Source organism: Callorhinus ursinus, unplaced genomic scaffold, assembly GCF_003265705.2.
Source record: "Callorhinus ursinus isolate GAN/ISIS: 27379988/994484 unplaced genomic scaffold, GSC_fseal_2.0 scaffold8, whole genome shotgun sequence".
NCBI lineage: Eukaryota > Metazoa > Chordata > Mammalia > Carnivora > Otariidae > Callorhinus > Callorhinus ursinus.
Genome location: NW_027397070.1, coordinates 69,388,689 through 69,411,748, shown reverse-complemented (window position 1 = coordinate 69,411,748; position 23,060 = coordinate 69,388,689). Strand labels below are relative to the sequence as shown.

At 33.9% G+C, this 23,060-nt stretch overlaps 2 long non-coding RNA genes, 13 other non-coding genes and 2 pseudogenes across 21 annotated transcripts in view; all 17 read right to left on the bottom strand.

Annotated features, from left to right (window-relative positions):
- Positions 1-145: 145 nt before the first annotated feature.
- Positions 146-219, bottom strand: LOC112822852 (small nucleolar RNA SNORD113/SNORD114 family). Its single transcript, XR_003207840.1, has one exon. It is a non-coding gene; the product is annotated as a small nucleolar RNA SNORD113/SNORD114 family (small nucleolar RNA).
- A 343-nt stretch (positions 220-562) lies between these two features.
- LOC141373317 (uncharacterized) lies at positions 563-8,420 on the bottom strand. Its single transcript, XR_012379189.1, has 7 exons — positions 8,356-8,420; positions 7,390-7,460; positions 6,523-6,605; positions 5,688-5,767; positions 4,751-4,839; positions 3,772-3,856; positions 563-631 (listed from the first exon to the last, which is right to left on the bottom strand). It is a non-coding gene; the product is annotated as an uncharacterized lncRNA (long non-coding RNA).
- LOC112822807 (small nucleolar RNA SNORD113/SNORD114 family) lies at positions 3,373-3,447 on the bottom strand. The gene has a single exon (XR_003207800.1). It is a non-coding gene; the product is annotated as a small nucleolar RNA SNORD113/SNORD114 family (small nucleolar RNA).
- LOC112822808 (small nucleolar RNA SNORD113/SNORD114 family) lies at positions 4,337-4,411 on the bottom strand. The gene has a single exon (XR_003207801.1). It is a non-coding gene; the product is annotated as a small nucleolar RNA SNORD113/SNORD114 family (small nucleolar RNA).
- On the bottom strand, positions 5,265-5,339 carry LOC112822809 (small nucleolar RNA SNORD113/SNORD114 family). The gene has a single exon (XR_003207802.1). It is a non-coding gene; the product is annotated as a small nucleolar RNA SNORD113/SNORD114 family (small nucleolar RNA).
- Positions 6,163-6,232, bottom strand: LOC112822834 (small nucleolar RNA SNORD113/SNORD114 family; annotated as a pseudogene).
- LOC112822830 (small nucleolar RNA SNORD113/SNORD114 family) lies at positions 6,975-7,049 on the bottom strand. The gene has a single exon (XR_003207822.1). It is a non-coding gene; the product is annotated as a small nucleolar RNA SNORD113/SNORD114 family (small nucleolar RNA).
- On the bottom strand, positions 7,962-8,036 carry LOC112822823 (small nucleolar RNA SNORD113/SNORD114 family). Its single transcript, XR_003207815.1, has one exon. It is a non-coding gene; the product is annotated as a small nucleolar RNA SNORD113/SNORD114 family (small nucleolar RNA).
- Positions 8,421-8,919: 499 nt separating the features above from the next.
- On the bottom strand, positions 8,920-8,994 carry LOC112822812 (small nucleolar RNA SNORD113/SNORD114 family). Its single transcript, XR_003207805.1, has one exon. It is a non-coding gene; the product is annotated as a small nucleolar RNA SNORD113/SNORD114 family (small nucleolar RNA).
- An 853-nt stretch (positions 8,995-9,847) lies between these two features.
- On the bottom strand, positions 9,848-9,922 carry LOC112822824 (small nucleolar RNA SNORD113/SNORD114 family). Its single transcript, XR_003207816.1, has one exon. It is a non-coding gene; the product is annotated as a small nucleolar RNA SNORD113/SNORD114 family (small nucleolar RNA).
- A 174-nt stretch (positions 9,923-10,096) lies between these two features.
- The window catches only part of LOC141373315 (uncharacterized), a 46,633-nt gene continuing 33,669 nt past the window's right edge, over positions 10,097-23,060 (bottom strand). For 4 of the 7 annotated variants that reach the window (XR_012379180.1, XR_012379181.1, XR_012379183.1 and 1 more), the window contains 2 exons: positions 22,540-22,626; positions 10,097-20,537 (listed from right to left, as the gene is read on the bottom strand). This is a non-coding gene — a long non-coding RNA (uncharacterized lncRNA). The remainder of the gene's footprint in view (positions 20,538-22,539; positions 22,627-23,060) is intronic. The other 3 variants (XR_012379187.1, XR_012379186.1, XR_012379185.1) reach the window with 3 other exon arrangements.
- LOC112822846 (small nucleolar RNA SNORD113/SNORD114 family) lies at positions 11,733-11,805 on the bottom strand. Its single transcript, XR_003207834.1, has one exon. It is a non-coding gene; the product is annotated as a small nucleolar RNA SNORD113/SNORD114 family (small nucleolar RNA).
- Positions 13,890-13,963, bottom strand: LOC112822841 (small nucleolar RNA SNORD113/SNORD114 family). Its single transcript, XR_003207829.1, has one exon. It is a non-coding gene; the product is annotated as a small nucleolar RNA SNORD113/SNORD114 family (small nucleolar RNA).
- Positions 16,211-16,286, bottom strand: LOC112822849 (small nucleolar RNA SNORD113/SNORD114 family). The gene has a single exon (XR_003207837.1). It is a non-coding gene; the product is annotated as a small nucleolar RNA SNORD113/SNORD114 family (small nucleolar RNA).
- Positions 18,298-18,370, bottom strand: LOC112822861 (small nucleolar RNA SNORD113/SNORD114 family). Its single transcript, XR_003207846.1, has one exon. It is a non-coding gene; the product is annotated as a small nucleolar RNA SNORD113/SNORD114 family (small nucleolar RNA).
- On the bottom strand, positions 19,673-19,751 carry LOC112822857 (small nucleolar RNA SNORD113/SNORD114 family; annotated as a pseudogene).
- LOC112822847 (small nucleolar RNA SNORD113/SNORD114 family) lies at positions 21,792-21,866 on the bottom strand. Its single transcript, XR_003207835.1, has one exon. It is a non-coding gene; the product is annotated as a small nucleolar RNA SNORD113/SNORD114 family (small nucleolar RNA).

Sequence of the window (23,060 nt, the reverse complement as noted above, 5' to 3'; positions counted from 1 at the left end):
GTTCATTAATAGTTCTATCATTGATCCATTTATAATACTAAATCTAAAACAATAAAACTAAGGCAGAAAGATGACCTTTATATATTCCCAGTGTCTGTCTAAAGTAGCATGTCCACGAGACGGATCTGACTAATGACATCTTGTGTTGGACCTCAGAATCCCAGGCACATATTATTCACCATCCAGACACATATGCTACCAGTTGCCACCAAAGGTTCAGGTTTGGGTCTCTTTTTCTTCATTCATTTCTACACTGGTATCAAATAAATCATTAATCCATTAATAATAATAAAATAAATACATGATTCACAAAATCCAAGAAGAAGATCCTTTCAGATCTCTAAAATCTCTTTATAGAATCATTTCCCACAGAGACTGATTCTGTTTCAGTAATCGACCTCTATATTGCCATTATTGATTAATCAACATCATGGCTGATACCATATTTCTCACTGGGACATAGTTAACTTTTTTAAAATTATGTTTCATACTTTTTAATAATTCAATGAATACCTTTAAACAAATGACCCAACCTAAGATGACAACTGTGACCATTACTCACCTTGGTCTCTTTCCAACACGAAAGCAACATGACAATCTTGACCACGGCGAAGCAGCTTGGAGTGCCATTCTGAAGAGAACCAATTAGAAAAGGTGATAAAAAGATTAAGACATTCTCTCCATTGATCCGAACTTTCCACCCTTCTTACGTGTAGACATGGAGATATTTACTAATGTATGGAAATATTTATTTGCCCTTCACAAAATAAACATCAAACTTTAAAGTTTCTCAGCTTAATAATTGAGTTTTTAAAATAAAGATCTCTCATTTTTTTGAGATAAAATTAGTCGTTTAAAGTTAACAAATAAGTAGCATTGAATATTTTCACAATATTGTAAAACTACTATTTCTCTGTAGTTTCAAACTACTTTCATCACTCCAAAATAAAATCCCATGCTCATTAAGCAGTCTCGCCCTACTGCTCCTGCCTCCAGCCCCGGGCAACTACCCATCTTTATTCTCTGTGGATTTATCTCCATTGGATATTTTGTATAAATGGAGTCAGGCATGATGTGACCTTTTCTGTCTGCCTTCTTTCACTTAGCACAATGTTTTCAAGGCACATCTGCATCGCAGCACAGATGACTACTTCATTCCTTTGCAGCCCCTCTGGAAAACAGTACGGAGGTTCCTCAGAAAGTTAAAAATAGAGCTACCCTACAACCCAGCAATTGCACTAGTAGGTATGTATCCAAAGGATACAAACATAGTGGTTCAAAGGGGCACCTGCACCCCAATGGTTATAGCAACAATGGCCACAATACACAAACTATGGAAAGAGCTCAGATGTCCATCGACGGATGAATGGATAAAGAAGATGGGTGTATATATACAATGGAATAATACTCAGCCATCAGAAAAAAAAAAAGAAATCTTGGCATTTGCAAGGATGTGGATGGAACTAGAGGGTGTTGTGCTAAGCAAAATAGTCAATCAAAGAAAGACAATTATCATGATTTCACTCATATGTGGAATTTAAGAAACAAAACAGAGGATCATAGGGGAAAGGAGGGAAAGAATAAAACAAGATGAAATCAGAGAGGGAGACAAACCATAAGAGACTCTTAACTCTAGGAAACAAACTGAGGGTTGCTGGAGGGAAGGGAGGGGGGGGGGGGATGGGGTAACTGGGTGATGAACATGAAGAAGGGCATGTGATGTAATGAGCACTGGGTATTATATAAGACTGATAGCCCTCTCTCACTGTCTCTCTCTCTGTGTCAAATAAATAAATACAATCTTATTTTAAAAAAGGGGGGGGTGCTTGGGTGGCTCAGTCGTTAAGCGTCTGCCTTCGGCTGAGGTCGTGATCCTAGGGTCCTGGGATCGAGCCCCGCATGGGGCGCCCTGCTTGGCAGGAAGACTTCTTCCCCCTCCCCCACTCCCCCTGCTTGTGCTCCCTCTCTCACTGACTCTCTCTCTGTGTCAAATAAATAAAATCTTAAAAAAAAAAACAAAAAACTGATGAATCACTGAACTCTACCTCTGAAACTAATAATACACTATATGCTATTTAATTGAATTTAAATTTTTAAAAAAATAGAACTACCCTATGACCTAGCAATTGCACTACTCGTATTATTTATCCAAAGGATACATAGTCATTAGAAGGGGCACATGCACCCCAATGTTTATAGCAACAATGTCCACAGTAGCCAAACTATGGAAAGAGCCTAGATGTCCATCCACAGATGAACGGATAAAGATGTGGTATATATGTACACAATGGAATATCACTCAGCCATCAAAAAGAATGAAATCCTGCCATTTGCAACCATGTGGATGGAACTAGAGGGTATTAAGCTAAACAAAATAAGTCAGTCAGAGAAAAACAAATACCGTATGATTTCACTCATATATGGAATTTAAGGAAAAAAACAGATGAACATAGGCAAAGGAAAAATAAAATAAGAGGAAAACAGAGAGGGAGATAAACCATAAGAGACTCTTACCTATAGGAAACAAACTGAGGGTTGCTGAAGGGTAGTTGGGTGGGGTGATGGGGTAACTGGGTGATGGGCACTGAGGGCACTTGATGTAATGAGCACATGTTGTTATGTGCAACTGATGAATCACTAAATTCTACCTCTGAAACTAATAATACACTATACGTTAATTAAATTGAATTTACATTTAAAAAAATTTTTTTAAATTTTTGAGTATAGTTGGCACACAATGCTACATTAGTTTCAGGTGTAATGAAATTACATTTCATTCATTCATTACATCAAATGATCCAACATCGCTATACATTATGCTAGGCTCAATATGCTATTACAATATCATTGACTAGGGGCGCCTGGGTGGCTCAGTTGGTTAAGCGACTGCCTTCGGCTCAGGTCATGATCCTGGAGTCCTGGGATCAAGTCCCGCATTGGGCTCCCTGCTCGGCAGGGAGTCTGCTTCTCCCTCTGACCCTCCCCTCTCTTATGTGCTCTCTCTCTCTCTCTCTCTCATTCTTTCTCTCAAATAAATAAATAAAATCTTTAAAAAAAAAAAAAAGCAATATCATTGACTATTACTGATCACTGTCTATATCATCCTTAGTCAAAAAGGTAAAATGCACTTGATCCATTTATTATCCATTCTAACATATTATTTCTCCTTACTACATCTTTTAATTACGAATAATACTTAACCCTCTTCATCTTTATTCATTTATACATTTGTTTATTTTGCCATTGATACTTTTATAATATTTCTAAAAATTCATTATCACAAAGAATAAGAACAAGTTCCTTGTATATTCCTGACCTCTGTCTATAGGAACACTGTGAACAGAGGGACTAGACTAGGTATCTTTGTGTTGGATGGACCTCAGACTTCCAGACACGTAGCATTCATCGTATATGACTCATACGCCACCAGCTGTCATCATTGGTCCACACTCAGATCTCCCTTTCTTCATTCTCATTTACATTTGTTTACTGTCAATATATCAATTAATACAATAGAATAAGTATCTGTGAATCACAAAACTCAAGGACAAGGTCCTTAAGTATCCCCAACAACTGTCTATAGAATCTTTTGCCTCATTGAATATACTTGTTTGACTAATGATCCTCATTGGGAACATACTGATTAGTTATCATAATGTTTCATGTCAACACCATATTTACCATTGAGCTATGTTTGGAATTCCTTGAATTTTTGTTATGACGCTGAATATCCTATAGAAACCATCTAAACCAGAAGAATCGGTCACTCACATTGTTCTCCATGCTCTTACACCCAGGGGCATCCATGAGCACTATATCACGGCCAGATGACTCTGTAAGTTCAAGTATATCCATTCTGAGGAATGCAAAGCAGAACAGACAATAACAGGCTGAGAGATTATTTGATTCATACATTCCATCTTCAGTTAGTCATTTGGGAATACAGTGAATTGGGAACATATTTATTATTTTTCTCAAAATAAAACAAACAATAGCAAACTTAACACTAACAGAAAATAAGAACTTTGGCTGCTATGCATTGTCTATGTATCATTCTCAGCCAAAGAGTAAGACAAGTGAACCATTTACATTTCTTAATGAACTGCAGCATTTTCAATATATGTTAGTAGCTTTTATCACCTCACCACATAAACTAAGAGCAAACATATTTCACTCTACCTTATTTGTACTTGTATACTGATTGTCTCTTTGGGTCATTCTTTACAGTAAAATCAAAACTCATAAACACAAAAGAAGAAAATTATTCTTTTATTTTCCTAATATTTGTCTATAACATCATGTCAAACAGAGGCAATAGGTTAGCTTTCTTTTTTTGTTGGACCTCAGAGTTTCAGACGTGTAATATTCATCATCTATGACTCATACGCCACCAATTGTCATCATTGGTCCAAATCTGGACCTCTTTTCTCTTCATTCTCATCTGTTTAAGTTCACTGACCAATACATGAATTCACTAATATTAATTCCTAAAACTCTATGATTCACAAAAACCCGAATAAGAACCGTGAATATTCTATATCTACCTATAGGATTATCTGCCACACTGATATACCTCTTTCATAAATTATCATCAAAGTTCCATATATGGATTAATCCATACAATGCAGCAGACCAATCCCATATTTATCATTCCTGATGGTAGGCATTTCTTATTATATTTCACACTTTTAATAATACAGTGAATACCTGAAAATAAATTCTCAAACGCAGACACAAAACCATTACTCACATTGGTCTCTGTGCTCATTACACCAAGAGGCAACCACAGAGTTCATGACCATGGAAGATGCTTCAACGCACTGCAGTCATGCACCCATTCTGAGGAGTACAGAGCAGAGCAGGTGATTAGAAAAAACTTGAGGCCTTCTCTAGAATGGTCCTCGTTTTCCTCATTTCATTTACCCAATCGTAAAGGTCCTTATTATTTTTCATAATTCATACACATATATAAGCATAAATATAAATGTAATGTTATGATCCTTAGAAAAATAGGGAACACTCTTGGTCCACTTATCTCTTAACCTGCATTGGTTCCTTTAGTTTATATTAATAGTGCTTGCCTCACCACATATATATTCATAGTTGGAAAGGTTTCTTCCATGGTTTTATTTAGTTATATATTTATTTATTGGTCCTATCAGTGATCCATTCATATATATAAATAACATAGAAATTTCATGAATCCATGATTACTAGAACAATATTCTTGTATAATCCTAACATCGATCCACAGGATCATTGTGTTGGACCTCAGACTTCCAGACACGTAGCAGTCATCGTATATGACTCATACGCCACCAGCTGTCATCATTGGTCCATGCGCAGGCCTCCTTTTCTTTATTCTCATATACATTTTTTAAGGATCAATTCATCAACTCACTATGGTAATTAAATGAATATCTATGAATCACAAAAGCCCCAGGACAAGGGCCTTCAGTATCCCTATCATTTTTCTTTAGAATCATTGCCTCATTGAAATATCTCCCATTAATCATCCTCAGTGTTGTAAAGGTAGATTAATCAACATCATGTTTCATACATTTCCAGTTTCATGACTGGATCATGGTTGGTCTTTTCTGTTACACTGAATACTTATTTTTAAATATTACATAGAATCCCCTAAAGAAATCACCCAAAGTGAGATGAAAACATTTACTATTACTCACATTGGTTCCATGTTCCTACAGGCAAATGTAGAGATCACTGGCCAAGGCATACTACTTAAACCACCTTGGGTGTGTACATTCTAAAAAGTAAAAAGCAGAGTAGATAATAACATTAATGAGACATATTCTCTATTGATTCTTGCACTACATTTCATTACTCAGTAATATTAATTCAGGGTAATATGCATTTTACTTTTTCTTAAGAAAAACAAATACTGAACTTTCCACAACCCAGAAGAAGAATACTGGCCATTGTTTATATTACCTATAACAACATTCTTATGTAGAGGTAATACCCATGAACTATTTCTCTCTCACTCTTGCCTTACTACATTTTTTCTTTTATTGATTCACTTATTGTAATAGAATCAAAATTCATGAACACAAAGACCCCAGAACAAGATCCCTGTGAAATTCTAAATCTGTCTATAGGATCATTTCCAACAGAGGCAATAAACTAGATTTTTTTTTTATGTTGGACCTCAGAGTTCCAGACGTAGTCATCAACCATGACTCATACGCCACCAGCCATCATCATGGGTCCACCCTTGGCCTTTTTTCCTCACTCTCATCTACCTTTGTTTATTAATTCATCAATTTATCTGCAAAAAAAAAACCCTAGAATATAGGCCTTGAATCGTCCCACATCTGTCCATAGAATCATTTACTGTATCAATATACTTCCTTGATTAATCACCCTTAAAGTCTCATATAGGGACTAATCACTGTAATGCAATGTAATATCAAATCCATATTTATCAATGGCCCATGGGTGGCTTTCTTTTATTATATTTCATACTTTTCAAATACAGAGTGTGTACCCATAAAAACTCACCCTTCAATGCACCAAACACATAGAGACAAGCAGACATCTTGTGACCATGAGAGAATCGTGCAATCAGCTCCAGGGCAACCTTTCTGAGAAGTGGAAAACACAGAAGGTGATATTAAAAAAAAAAAAAATTAGACCTTATATTCACTGGCTTTGTTTTCCACATTTCATTGACTCCTCCACTTAGCTATTTATTAATTTTCATAATTTACAATCCTTAACTTAGTCATATTTATTTATATTTGATTATTGATTCTTTCAGTTCTTTATACTAAAAGAATCAAAATCCATGAACACAAAGACCAAGAACTTGATCCTCGTATGTTATTAATATCACTATGGTCATTTCCTTTTTCTTCCTCAAAAGCAGGGTCTTCCTCCTCGTCTGTCATGCCACCAGCCAGCCTACAGTCAGTCATTTTCAACAGAGAAAAAAGACTAGATTTCTTGTTGTGTTGGACCTCAGAGTTCCCGACACATAGTATTCATCATCCATGACTCATACGCCACCAGCCATCATCATCGGTTCAACACTGGCCCTTTTTCTTCACTCACTTCTACATTTCTTTACTGATTAACTTATCAATAAATCAATGACTATAAAATAAACATCTATGAATCAAAAACACTTGAAAATAAGACCCTTAAGCATCCCTAACATCTGACCATAGAATCATTGTCTCCTTGAGGATGTATTTCATTAATCATCTACAATGTTGCAGTAGTTAATCAATATAATGTTTCATGTCAATTCTATATTTATCATGGGGCCATGGTTGGCCTTTTTTTTTTACTAAATTTAAGTATTTCTTAATATTACACCTAACTCCTAAACAAACCACCAAAATAAGATAAGAACTTTGTACTCACACTGGTCTCCATCTCCCACATATAGAGCTCATAATCATGGAAGATGCTTTAATCAGCTTGGTGTGGCCACTCTGAGAAGTACAGAGCAGAGAAGATGAAAAGAAAAGAGAGAGAGACATTATCTCTCCATTAATCCTTCCACTTCACCTTTTGTTTAGTCAGTAATTTAGGTATTTATTATTTTGGGGTAATATTTATTAATATTTCTCTTAAGAAAACGAACATCAAATTTGTCACTGAGCCAGAACAGGAACAATGATCATTATGTGTACTTTCTATATAATCATTAGCCAAAGAAGTCACACTTTTGAACCATGTCTTTCTTAATCGGCTCAATGTTTTTAACATATGTTAATAGATTCTCTTATGTCTTGACACATTTTCATGATTGAACAAGGTTTTACTTATTCATATTTATTTATATTTTTTATTGTTTATAATTTTAGTATATCCAATTATGATAACATAATCAAAATCCATGAACAAAAAGACCAAGAACATGATCCTTATATATTCTTAACATCTGTCTATAGGGCCATTTCCAATAGAGGCAGTAAACAAGATTTTCTTTGTTGGACCTCAGAGTTCCAGACACGTATCATTCATTATGCATGATTCATACGCCACCAGCCATCATCATCGATCCAAGCTTGAGCCTCTTATTCTTCACTTTCATCAATATTTGTTTATGAATTAATTTACCAATTCCCTGATAATAAAACAAATACTTATGATTTAAAAAAAAAAACAAGAATAAAGGCCCTAAATATCCCTACATCTGCCTATACATTTACCACATTAATATATTTCTTATATTAATTATCCTCAATGTTTCATATAGTAGCATATTTCTCATTGGGCCACAGTTGGCTTTCTTTGCTTACACAAAATACATCTTATTAAAACACTGAATATTCTTTTTAAAAAATAACCATTCAAACTACGAGCATCATAACTATTACTCACATTTGTGTCTGTGTTCCTAACAATGGAGCCAAATACATGGAATCAGCTCAAGCGCATCCATTCTGAGGAGTACAAAGCAGAAGAGATTATTTTAAAAACTGAGACATTCTCTCCATTTAGCCTTGCTTTCACATTTCATTGATTCATCCATTTGATTATTTATTAATTTTTCATAATATTTTCATAGTTTCCTCTTAACAAAATGAACAAACTCGCCCATGAGACTGGTCTGTGACAACCAAAGTGACTATTATTAGTCAGTACCTGTATGATCTCTGCACAGAGGTAACACAGTTGATCCATTTAATTCTTAATGGACTTCTATCTATGATTTCAATTAATATTAATAGTATTTCTTGCCTCACCACATTTTTTTAGTTTAACAATGCTTCATCTTTTTATATTTACTGATTTATATATTTATTTATGGTTCTATCATTGATCCATTTATAGATATGAAATCGAAACTAGGTATACATAGTAAAAGAACAAAATCCTTGTGTATTCCTATTATCTGTCCACAGGATTATTTCCAACAGAAGGAATGCCTAGATTTCTTATTCGTTGGACCTCAGAGTTTCAGACACGTAATATTCATCATCCATGACTCATACGCCACCCTTTGTCATCATTGGTCCAGAACTGGCCCTCTTCTTCTCCACTAATTTCTACATTTGTTTACTGATTAATTCCTCATTTCATTAGTAATTAAGTAATTTTGAATCACAAAAACTTAAGAACAAGATTTTTAAGTATCTCTAATAGCTACCTACAGGATCATTTACTACATTGATTATATCTCTCATTAATCATTCTTAATTTTGCAACCATCAACAACAGTGTTCAGGACAATGCCATATTTATCACTGGACCATGGTCGGCTTTCATGGATCCTTTAACAAGGACCAAAACCAAGGCAAATACTTAGACCATACTCACATGGATCTCTAGGCTCCTAGGCAACCAGAGAGCTCAAGACCATGGAGATGCTTAAACTGGCCGGGAGCATCCATTCTGAGAGTATAAAAACAGATGATAAAAAAGATTTGAAATATTCTCTCCATTTATCCTTGCATGCCTCCTTTCATTTTATTTGTCATTTAGGTATGTATTAAATTGTTATGTTTTTTTCTTGAGGTAACAAACAACGTTGAACAAGGCCCTGGCCAAACAAGAAAATAGGCTATGATTTACACTGTACATATCAACCTTAGCCAAAGAGATAACACCTTTAGGACATTTATTTCCTAATGGAAGTCAGTGCCTTTAATATATATTAATAACATTTCTGGCCTCAGCATATATTCTCAAAATTGGATAATACTCTACTTTCTTGCTTTATTTATGTGTTTGTTTGATTCTTTTGTTGGTCCACTTACAAGAATAGAATCGAATTCTGTGAACACAAAAACTAAGAAGATCTTTAAATATTCCTAACATCTGTTCATTGGATCATTTCCAGCAGAAGGTATAGACTAGATTTCTTATTGTGCTGGACCTCAGAGTTCCAGTTACATAGTATTCATCCTCCATGACTCATACTCCACCAGTCATCATCATTGGTCCAGGATTGGCCCTCATTATCTTCAATCATGTGCACATGTTTTAATGATTAATTCATCAATTCCCTAATGATAATAAAATGCATAAAGGTCATGAAAACTTGAGACAAGATCCTTGAATATCTCTAACGTTTCTGTACAGAATTACATACCACTGATTATATCTTAATTGTCCATAATATTTCCAATAGAGATTAATACAATACTTCCTATTAACCCCATTTTACTATTTGAATGTGACCAAATAATGTCTCCATAAATAAAGGTAGGTTTAAATCAACTGTGACTCAAAGTTGAAATTGAATAATACATTTTACACTAATTAATTGAATAATTAACTGTGAAAATGAATAAAATGGTCTTGCTTTTTTCTCTTTAATTGACCACGGATGTGCCGAACTGGCTCACACATGACCTTCATTCATTTTATTTGTATATGTAGCAATGTATTCCCTTTCAATAATGGAGTTAACACCCATGACAGACCGCCAAACCAGAAGCAATTACCTTGACTGTTATTACATAAGTTTCTACACTCCATATTTAATTCATCATGCATCCATTCTGTAGAGTGTAAAGCAAATATAAAAACAAATAGATTCAATGATATAGATGATAGATATAGAACAGCCTAGATTCAGATATTTTAGGTCAACAATAAATGATTAGAAATAAACCTTAGTGCCTGTTATGTATTAAAACTCAAAACAGCTTGACTGATCCACCCACTACATTTAACTGATATAACGAACCGCTCTGAAACCAACACCAGATAAAAGAGTAAGAACCATGACTACTACTCATATTTGTTTCTATGTCCCCTACTCAACCAGGTGACACTCTATCTTCTTTCTAAATAAATCTTGCTTGGAAAGAACCAGGCTAATCTGAATCCTAGAGTCCAGTACATTCTCAACAATTGTGCATGCTTATCCCACCTCTACATGTGTATGGAGGAACATAGTTACATATGGAGTCATTTATCTTCTGCTTTTTTAAAGAAACTTCACCAAACCAGAAAAAGAAATCCTATCTAAATATATTCACCATTCCCAAAATTTAAGAGCATAAGCCTTATTTTCTTTTTCTGGAGAGCAATTGTGTAGAACTGGATTAATCACTGTCCTTGCTTCATAACACATGCTCCTCATGATCCAAATAATTGATTAAAATGTTAACTTATTCTTTTATATATATATAATAATATCACTAATATTTGTGACTCCACAGAAACAGGACAATATTAATGTCTGTCCTTAGCTTCTTAGGCACAGAAAAAAAGATCAGGTGATTTTTTTCCTGTTTTCCCTTTTTTTATTAAAACATAGTGAATATCATTGGATTAGTAGTAACTGGTCATATGACACATTCTCAACATAAGTCCATGTGTAAGCCCTCTCTCAATTATGCAGTTATTTAATCAATAATTAATTTTAAGTAAATGTTTTGCTCTTCTCTTAGTAAAACAAAAAACCAACAACCCAACCCAGAAAAACAACATGCGTTCTTATATCCATTTATCTAAATTCTCTTTACCCAAAAGGGTCAGCTTTAATCAATTTACTTAACTGGAACTCAGTGCTTCAGAAATTTATTAACAATGATTTTTACATTACATATATTACATTACATACTCTCCTATTTGGATCAGGAATAACCCATTTTGTCTTTATTCATTTATTTGTTTCTTGATTTATTCATGCATTGATTTACTGAAAATACAATACCCAAAAGCCCAAGAACAAACTCCTGAGTATTTTTAACTCCTAGAATAAGCTCATTTCCCATAGAGACAACAGAGAGGAATCTTTTGTAGTGGACCTCAGAGTTACAGGGTTTAATCAAAATCCTTGATTTCAGACACCCCAGGGTACTCATCATTGATCCAGGTTAAGCAATCTTTTTCTTCATTTATACCTTTGTTTATTGATCCATTCATTGACCCACCAACAGTAATAAAATCAATATCCACGAATTTTTAAAAAGCCAAGAACAAGATCCTTGGATATGACCAAGGTCTATTTATAGGCTCTCTTCCCATAACTAGACCTTTTCCCAAAAGAGTTTTTTTGTAGTGGCCCTCAGCGAGGAATGATCAACTAACATCCCAGCTTCATGTGCATCTTCCATCTTTCTATGTACTCCTTCAGTGAGGAGCTATCCAGTAGCACTTTGCATCATAACATGAATGTGCCATAACTGCGCTCTCACGCGGTCACCATTAGCCACATGTAGCTACTAAGTACTTGAAATGTGGCTAGTGCAACTGAAGAACTAAAGTTAAAATTCACTGAACTTTAATTATTTTAGACTTAAATAGCCACGTGTGGCTAGGGGCAACCACACTGAACAGTGCAGCCTTAGATTTTATTACTGGATAAATGTTTAAGTCAAATGCACTGCAAAAATAAGATGGATTATTTATCTACTTTGAAAATGAATAAAATGTCTTCCATCTTACTTTCAACTACAATTGTACTGAATTGGATTAACAATATTTATTTCACAGCACATTCACATCAATGATCTGTGTATGGTTTAATTTAAATAATTCCGTGAACACTAATGAAAAATTCACCCCAATTGACAAGATCTTTTGACTATTATTTACTTTAGTCATTAGGTTCCTTACCCACAAAGATAACAGCCAAGATCTTCATCAGTAGAGACTAATTAAATCAACCATTGTCTTCATTCTGTGGAGTCAAGTGCCAATATTCAAAAGAATGAACAGTCTAGATTTAGACTGATTTAAAGGAAAATAGTTGTGTGGTACAAGATTAATCAAGAAGTTGGTTCATTTCTCATTTTCATCACTGACCCAAGAACATCACTCCTTATTTGTTTCTTGATTTAACTATAAATTTTAAATAATACAACGAATACTGTTGAGTTCATCATGCAAAAATAAAAACTCTGCCTATTGCACTTATCTGTCTAGAGAGCCCCTACCCACATAGGCAAGAGCCTAGACAATTTTTTTTTTCTGAAGGACTCAATCTGTGTAGAAATAGAGGAGTTTAAATGTGTGATTCATGGCATATTCTCACCAAGATCTATGCTTGACCCTCCTCATATATTAATTCAATTGTTCATTGTTTTATTTATTTATTTATGGAGTGACTCAGGGAATATTTGATCATACATTAAAATATACTAAAACACACACACAGGTAAACCCATGAACAACCCAGAATAGAAATGCTCTTCATGTGCAAGTGTCCACATGCCCATACCCAAGCTACGAAGAGATGATCAGTAGTATAAACAAAGATTAACCATTATTCTTGCTTCTTACTGAGCCATGTTTTGCCCCCTTTTTTTAAAAAAACTGTGGTTAGGACTTAATCTACTCAAATGTAATAATTCATCAATATCTGGGAATTAACTAATATTAGACAGGAAACTTGAAAAACATTATTTTGTCTCTATGTCTATTATAGTACCCACAGAGCTTTAAAAATGAGCTGTTTCTCCTTTTTAATAAAATTTAGTGAACAGAGGTAGATTAATAATAACTCTGTTCATAAGGCACATTCTAATATGAACTATGTTCATTCTGTTTCCAATTAAGTATTTAATGGATTATTTATGTATGTAATTTTTCCTTTTCTAAATAAAAACAACCACCAACAAGCAACCACCTACATGAGTCTTACATACATCTGCCTACCCACTCCTTCCAAAATGGGGCAACAGCCTTTAGAAATAGATTTAACTGGAATTCAGGGCCACAGAAATGTATAATAACAATCCCCGTTTCATTATATACTCTCACAATTGGTCTATGCCCAGATTTCTTTATATTTACTCATTATTATATTTCTTCAATTTATTCATGCATGATTTACTTACAAGAATTCAGTCTATACCCATAAAGTGTGTATGCCCATAATCAAGATACTTGAACATTCTGAACTTCTGCTCTAAGCTCATTTCCATAGAGGAAAAAAATGAGGCCACTTTTTAATTATGGACCTCAGAGTCACAGATGGCTTTAATCAAAATTTTTGATTCAGACACCCTCCAATCTCATCATTGGTCCACACTTGGCACTCTTTCTTCATTCATTTCTACCTTCATTTTCCTATGAATCACCAACTGCCAGAACAAGATACTCAATAGAACTATAATCTGTCTCTAGACTGATTTCTCACAGAGCTTTCAGACTAGATCTCCATGTGAACCTTGCTTCATATCAATACCATCATTAAAAATGTCCCATGATTGGGCCATGTTCATTTAATTTCCAGTTTTAAGCATGGTGTAATAAAAAAACCACAATTGTATCCCACATTTAGAACACAGACAATATGCTTTACCTTCTAAGAGCTCCTTCCTCTTAACAGTTAATAGCCTGGATCTCTATCAAAATGAAAATACTTCAATCCTCTGTGCTTTAGAAATAATATGGAATAGCAGACAGTTCCAAAAATTAATTAAATGCCTTCCATTAAAAAAAAATGCATCTCAGTTGTGCTGAAATGGGTTAATCCTACTCCTTGGCCCAGAACACATTCCCACTATTGGTCCATACTTGGTGTTCTTACATTTTTATTTTTGTGTATATAGCCTTTTGTTCTATTTAACTACCTTAGTGACCACATATGGACAAACCATACGAACAATAACAAACTTTGACTGTTACATTTACTTCTTACCCACAGAAGTAACAGTCAAGATCTTCTTCATTGGACAATGGCTGAATCCAATGTGGAATATTCACATCCAGGAAGATAAGGTAGATTTTTAAGTAGAAGTTAGTTCTGCATTAGATTAATCATAAATATTGGTTCGTGTCACATTTTCATCAATACAACAGTGGTATCCTTTTCATCTACTGAATTACTCAATTTTTAGTGTGAAATAACATAAAGATCTTTTATAATCTACCACCGAACACAAAAGGAACTAGCACTATTATTGATATCTGTCTCTATAACCTACCAAATAGTAAAAAGTTCAGATAATCTTTCAGTGGGAAAACTTCAGCAAAATGGGATGAATTTAAATTCTTATTTCATGAAACAATCTGAACAATGAGCCATACTATCCTTTAATTCTTGTGTTTATCAATTAATTTATTTACTCACTTTTTAAATAACTCTAAGGATAATTTAATTATCTACTCTTTTTTTTTCTACAGAAAACATAAAATGGTAGAGCCATCAACCACCCAAAACTAAATATTATTACATGCAACTTTCTATCTCAGCACTGTTTGCACTGATGGAACTTCCTGAAGTGATGGAAATATTCTCTATTAGCACTATTCAATATAGCAACCACTGGCCACATATCTTTTGAAATGTGGCTAGTGTTACAAAGGGTGTGAATTTCTATTTTTAATTAATTTGAATTTAAATGTTAACAGCAAGATGTATTTAGAAAATGGGGGTTATACGATCTTTCCCTGAAGGAGGGGCCTGTATCATTTTTATTTAAGTGGACTTCAAGAGGATAGAACAGGTTAATCATGCTCCTTCATACATTATATGTGCTCCTCACTGACCCATGGTTTACATTCTTTTAAATAATGGATTGAGATATACAGTTATTCTTTTACTCACTACTAATAATGGCACCAATAATGATGAACCCTAAGGATACTTCATAAGAAGGCTAAGTGATACTAAATGTATCCATTGACTTTTCATTTGCAGAAATCAACAAAATGCATTTACATTTTTCTTTCATTTTTAGTTATTTATTTATTTTTCCATTTTTCTTTTGAAAGAAAAGTCAATGAACACAATTACTATACTCACCTTTCCAATGTTCATGCTTAGACCTTTTCTACATTTCAATAATTATTTAATAATGTATTTTATTTTTTATCATTTACTATGTTAAATCTTGTTTATTAAAATCATTTCATACTAATGGGCTTATCATGATTTGCTAGATTATAATTGAATATACATATTCTATTAAATATTGCTGATTACTATGCAATATGTAATTTTCTTGTCTCTTTTTAAAATAAGATATGCCACTGACTCACTACCACCTCAGAACAAAAACACTGAGGTGCACATATATCCATCTATATGTTCCCAAAGGAGGAGCAGCCTTAGTCTGCTTTATTTTAGCTCAAAATGCCAGAAAAATATTAATAATAATTCTTGATTCATTAGCTCCTTTCATGATTGGATAAGGTGCAGCCCTTCTCTTTACTTATACTTTACTTATAATAATACAATTCATAGCTGTGAACAATAAAACAACAACACAAAACAAGACCACCTCCAATATTTCTAATTTCATCTATAAGCACATTTCCCATAGATGCAATGGACCTCAGAGTTACAGACTGGGTTTAATCAAAAGTTTTATTCAGATGCCCCACGCACACTCATCATTGATCCAGACTTGGTATTCTGTGCCTTCATTTAATATATTGTTCTGACTTATTCATCGATTCATTAATAATACAGTCAGTGTGCATGAATTAGGAAAATAAAATGAAGGTCCTTGAAGATAGGAATGTGTCCAAGAAAGCGGACTTCCTACAGAGCTACAGGACTAGCTCTCTCTGTGCGATCCACCTCAGCATTGCAAATATGAATTAATCCATATCCTTGCATCATCTCATTTCCATTAGTCATTGGTCCCTGCTTGGGCTCTTTAATTTAACATCCATGTTTTATAAAGATGGTACAGTGAACTACTATTTTGTACCATGAGTAAGAAAAAGGCAAAATTTCCCATTTTCTTATGTTCTCCCCTAAGTGGGTTCACAGTCTATAATATCAACCAACGGAGAAGTATTTAAATCAACTGTGGAACAAAAGTAAAATGGAGTATAAAAGTGTTTTGAAAATTATTGAAATGTCTTTCATCCTTCATCTCAAGAAATTTAGTAATGCTGAAATGGATTAATCATAATTCTAAATTCATAACATATTTTAATCATTGGGCAATGCATGACCACGCTTGAATCTGCTCATGTCTGCAGCCATTTATTCTTTCAAAACATCTCAGTGAATACCCATGATCAAGCCCCCAAGCAATACATGAACATTGATTATTGCTTACATTGATCTCTTCTCTCTTTACCCAAAGAGATAAAAGGCAAGATCTTCACCATGAGATAATAATCAAATCTAGTAGATTATGCTCATTCTGAGGAGTAAAAGGCAAACTTTAAAAAGAATCAGTCTATATTTACCTATTTTAAATGATCAAAAGTCAACCATAAACCTAAATTTCCATAATTTTCTAAACATTTGGAAGAGAGAGTTCTACTTTATATTTACTAATTTGTGCGATTTTTTATTTTAAATAATAGAATGAACAACACTGAACCTAGGACTAAACAGGAGAAAAATAATTATAATTATTAGGAATATCTGTCTGGACTTGGTAAAAGCCAGGATCATCTTTTTAGGTGAACTTTATTTGTGCAGAATTGGATACCTGGGAGATTCAATTCAAGGCACAATCTCACCAGGGATCCAAGCCTGACCCTACTTAATATATTTATTAATTCACTCACTAATTGTTCTATTTAATTACTCATGGGATAAGTAGGCCATCCCTTCATTTTTCTAAAAGAATTCGAAAAATTAAACAACCATCAAAAGAGAAGCAAAATACTTATTATTTATAAATGTCTATGTGCACCATTAGAAAGGCCTAGAGCTCTTTGAATTCTTATGGATATCAACTGTATAAAACATGACACATCATGATCTTTACATCCAACTGCATGCTTTCCTTTTGTGCATTGTTGGCTGACTTTTTAAAAAACTGATATAAATGCAAATACATTTGCTCACTTATAATTATACTTCAATATATGTCAGCCCACTCACACTGGATAAGTACTTTGAATAATATTTACATTTGTCCTTATGTCATTACCCAGAAGAATAGCAAACTGATTCTTTAATATTTGTTTGCTTACATAAAACTGCATAAAAAGATTGCATTAATCATGAGTGTGGTTGTATGAAACATCATCACTGCTCCATGCTCTCCCTCTCAATTACATAGTTTATTCAATCAACTACTTATGTAAATATATTTTCCTTTCCTTAATAAAATGATCAATTGGCAATGTGCCTCAACACAAAACAAAACACTGACTCTTATGCGCAGTTGACCATATGTCCCTTACCAAAGTGATAAAAACCTTGACTACTAATTTATTGGGACTAAATATCTCAAAATTGTTTTAGTAACTACCCACGTTTCATTATATGCCTTAAAAGTAATGCGTGTATATCTCTCTTATTCTTTATTCATTGATATATTTCTTTATTCATGGGCTAATTATATTATAATAATGCAATTCATACCCCAAACCACAAAAGCCCACGAATAAGATGCTGTAGGCTCATTTCCCACAAAGAGAATAATGAGGTGTTTCTTTGTAATGGACCTCAGTTGCAGATGGGTTTAATCAAAATTCTTGTTTCAGAAACCCCATGACATTCATCATTGGTCCATACTAGGAAATTTTTTTTTGTTTATTGATTAATATTCCAATTCACAAATAATAAAACAATCGTAAAATTCCAAAAACAAGATCCTTGAATTTTAGGCTTTTCTCCCAAAGAGCTAAGAAACTCATCTTTTTGTAATGCTGTTCAAAGCTACACGTGCAGATGGGTCAAACTTCCCTGCTTTGTATCAAACCCACATTTAGCACTGCTTCCTGTGTGGCCCTTTCTTATTTAATTTGTCCATATGTCAAAGATGGTTCAATGAAAAATAATGAAACCACCATCTTCAATCACCTCTGGGCTGCCCCAAAAGAGCTATCAGCTAGCTCTACCCATATGGGAATGCTTAAACCAACCATGGTAAAAAATAAAGAATATTAAACTGCTCTGAAAATAAATAACTTCTACCTTCTTTTAAAATTACCTCTATTGTACTGATTTAGATTAAACAAAATTTTTGGTTTATAACACATTCCCATCTTCGGTCCACACTTGAAGTGTTTTTTTTATTTTGTGTGTTGTAGTACACAATTATTTACTTTTAAATTCTTCAGATAACACCCATGAACAAGCCATCCAAACAAAGAATGTGAACTAAGGGACTTACTTATATTAGTCTCCATGCTCCTGGCTGACTATAATAACTCTTACTAAATGATTGAGTGAGCAGTGCTATTGTTCACTCTAGGTAGGAAAAAGCAGATATAGACTACATTTAGAATTTTTTAATAGCTGTTAATCAGACAGAGCTAGATACCAATAAGAACTTTGGCTCAAACATGCAATTCTTTATTAATCCAGTATGGAATTCTTAGTGATAAAAAATATAATAAACACTATTAAGTCCACCACCTTAGCCCAAGATTAAGATCTATAATGTTTACAAATATCTACCTGTATCAAAACCTATTAAAAAGATGGTTATCTAACAGATTATTGACTGAGGCAAACACTTTCCTTTTTCTTAGGTTTAAAAAACCCCCAGCAAACTACAAAAACTCCAAACACTGCCTCTCAGCTGCAGACACTAATATGTTCCATATAAAAGAGGATTACACAGTAAGCCTTTCCATTTTCCTTCAGAATTGTATTGATATTAATAGTGTTTACTGCACTCTGCTAATTGTCCCATGAGGAGGCTTTTAGTGTTTCATGTATTCATTTCTTTATTCATGCATTGATTGACTTGAAATAATACAATCCATATCCATGAACCACAAAAGCCTGGGGCAAGTTTATTGAATTTTCCTAACTTCTACTATTAACTAATTTCTACAGAGAATATTGACTGGTTCCTTCTCCGTAATGGACCTCAGAGTTACACAGAGGGCTTTATCAAAGGTGTTGATTCAGATACCTCCACCAAATACTCACCATTGATCCAGGCACAGCTTGCTAGGTCTTCATTCACTTATGACTTTTGAATGGATTCATTCATTCACAGATTCATGGTTAACAGTTCTACAATCAATCACCTTTAATGACACAAAACTGAGAACAAAAGCCTGAAGGACAGACAACCAAGATCTGCTCATTGCCCCCATTCATGAGGAGCAAATAGTCCCTCACTTTTCACAATGAACCTGTTTTACTCATAGGGATTAATCAGCAAACTTGCTTTGTATCAGTCCCTTACTTATGAGTGGTGTCCACCTGCTCATTTTCACTGGACTTGCCCATACGTGAAAACTGGTGTCATCGACAACCACAGACCTATCATCTTAATCCACAAGGGACAAAACTGACATCTGCCATCTTTCAAGGTCTTCCGGCCTCAAAGCGATAATAATTGAGACCTTTATCAGTGAAGGAATGTATTAAGCAAATGTGGCAAGAATATTAAATGGGAAGATAGACTGCTTTGAGAATATGTGAAATGCCCTCCATCACGTTAGTGATGGTCCTTAGCTGAGAGGAGTCAAAGTAAATATAAATTTTAATTCGTGACACATTCCAATCATGGGGCTCAGGATTGGCATTCCTTAATTTCATATATTATTTAACTACTTATTTTATTGAACTAATTTAGTGGGCTCCCATAAATAACCCCCATCTAAGCCTTGAACACAAACAGTGATATTACTTACATCAGTTTTTACGCTTCTTAGTCCCAGAATTAACATCCAGGTCTTGAGGATTACAGAATGATTAAATCAGCTTTGTGTTCATTCTACAAACAAAGGAAAAAGGGGGGAGGGAAGACAATTTGCAAACACAATGAAAGCAGAGTTCTCTTTTTTAAACTTATGAAATTTGTGAAGAGGACTAGTTAACCAGAAGCTCTATTTCATATCACATTGTCATCATCTTCCCAAGGATGGTACTCTTTTACTTAGTTAAATTTCTACTAAATAATAGGAATACCATTGAATTCCTTGCTCAACACAAAATAAAATAAAAATTACCAATTAGAGACATCCGACCTTATTTGCTACCTACGTGGGGGAGCCATGATCACCTTTTTATTGGACTTATTTGTGTAGAATTTAACATATTTTATTTGTTTCCTGGTACAATCTCCCAATCCTCCACTACACGTATTTATGGATTTATGGATTGACTCACTCACTGGTTGGTTTTATTATTCAGGGAATAATAATAATACCATCTTTCTAAAGAAAACTCAAAATGGTTAAATACCAACCCAGAACCAATTATGACAATTTGGAAAAGTCCAGATGCACCTTTCAAAAAAATGGAAGAGCCTAAAATTTTTCTTAGAATACTTGTCACTGGAAAACTACGATGCATTAAAATCCTCATATTTAAACATGTGTTGCTAATTGGTCCATGTTTTGCTGACTTTTTAAAAATAGATGGATATATAAAATTATACTTTCTTTCTCTTATACAAAGACACTAATATCTGTGATCTTATCCACTGGACAAAAACACTGAACAAAATTTATGTCTGGCTGTAGTCATTACCGTCAATAAAAGACTTGCTTCTTTTTAATTGTTTTAATAAAAGTTAGTTTTAAAAAAGACTGGATTAATGATGAGTGTTGTCATATAAATCATTCTCATCATTGGTCTCTGCTTGGCTCTCAATTATGTGGTCATTTAACCAACTATTATAGAGTAAATGTGTTGCTATTTCCTTAATAAAAGAATCAGTCAGCAACCCACCACCAACAAACACTCCTGAGTATTATGTACAAATAACCATATACCCCTTTCATTTACTATTAATTTATTAGAAGTCAGAGTTTCAGCCAAATATTAATAATACTACGCCATGCTGCATTACATTCCTTAATAATAATTGTAAAATTGCCCTCTTTTTTTCATTCACTGACATTTTTTTTATTTGTGGGTCAATTTTATAATAAAATACAGTCCATCACTAAGAACCACGATAGCCCAAGCACAAGGTACCACGTGCTCCTTTCCCACAGAGGGAATAACTACGTGTCTCTTTGTAATGGACCTCAGAGTTGCATATGGGTTTAATCAAAACTCCTGTTTCAGATACCCCATGGTACTCATCATTGGTCCAGGCACGTTTTTCTTCCTTAATATCTTCATTTATTTATTTATTCATTGATCCATGAATAACAATACAATCATAAAATTCCAGGACAAGATCCTCCCACTAGTGGCTCTTTCCCCAAAGAGCAAATAGACTAGATCTCCTTTAACAATGGACCTCAGAGAACACATGTTCTTTTTATATATTATGTACATATATTATGTGTATATATATATATATTTTATATATCTATGCCGCATACCAAATCCACATTCACCATTGGTCCTTCTGTGGCTTTATTTTATTTAATTGCCCATGTTTTAAAGATGTTTCAATGAAAAGTGATGAAACCACCATCTTTAATCACATCTCAGAACAAAGTCTTCCATTTGCTTATAGGCTGCCACACAAAACAGTTGTCAGCCCATACTACCCCAATAGGGAAATGTTTGAGACCTCTGTGGAGGTAAATAAAATGAAATATTAAGTAGTTCTGAAAATGAATGAAATGACTCTCTTTTTAAATCACCTCAATTGTGCCAAATTAGATTAGAAGTTATTTTTGATTGAAAACATATTCCCATCACTGGTCCATATTTGGAGATTTTTCTTTCTTTATGGACATTGATTCTTTCAATATACCACTAAACACTCATGAACAAAGTATCCCAACCAAGGATGGAAACTCAGTCTTACTTACATTTGTCTCTATGTTCTTTACACACAGAGCAAACTGCCAAGATGTTGTTTTTTAGAAAATGAATAAGTCTGCTGTCTTATGGTCATTCTGTGAAGGAAAAAGTAGAATTAACCTAGGTTTTTAATGTATGTTAATTATGTGGAATTAGATAGTGGTAAACTTTGGTACCTAATTAGTCTAGTATTTTACTTTCACATTTAAATACTGTACTAGCCACTGTTGAATATACCACATAGGGATAAAAACAATATCTATTAAAAATATCTTTATATTTTAGAGGCGCATGGATGGCTCAGTCATTAAGTGTCTGCCTTCGGCTAAGGTCATGACCCCAGGGTCCTGGGATGGAGCCCCACATCAGGCTCCCTGCTCCACAGGAAGCTTGCTTCTCCCTCTCCCACTCCCCCTGCTTGTGTTCCCTCTCTCACTGTGTCTCTCTCTGTCAAATAAATAAATAAAATCTTTAAAAATATATATCTTTATATTTTAATAGTCCTAACAGAATAAAAGATAATTTTAAC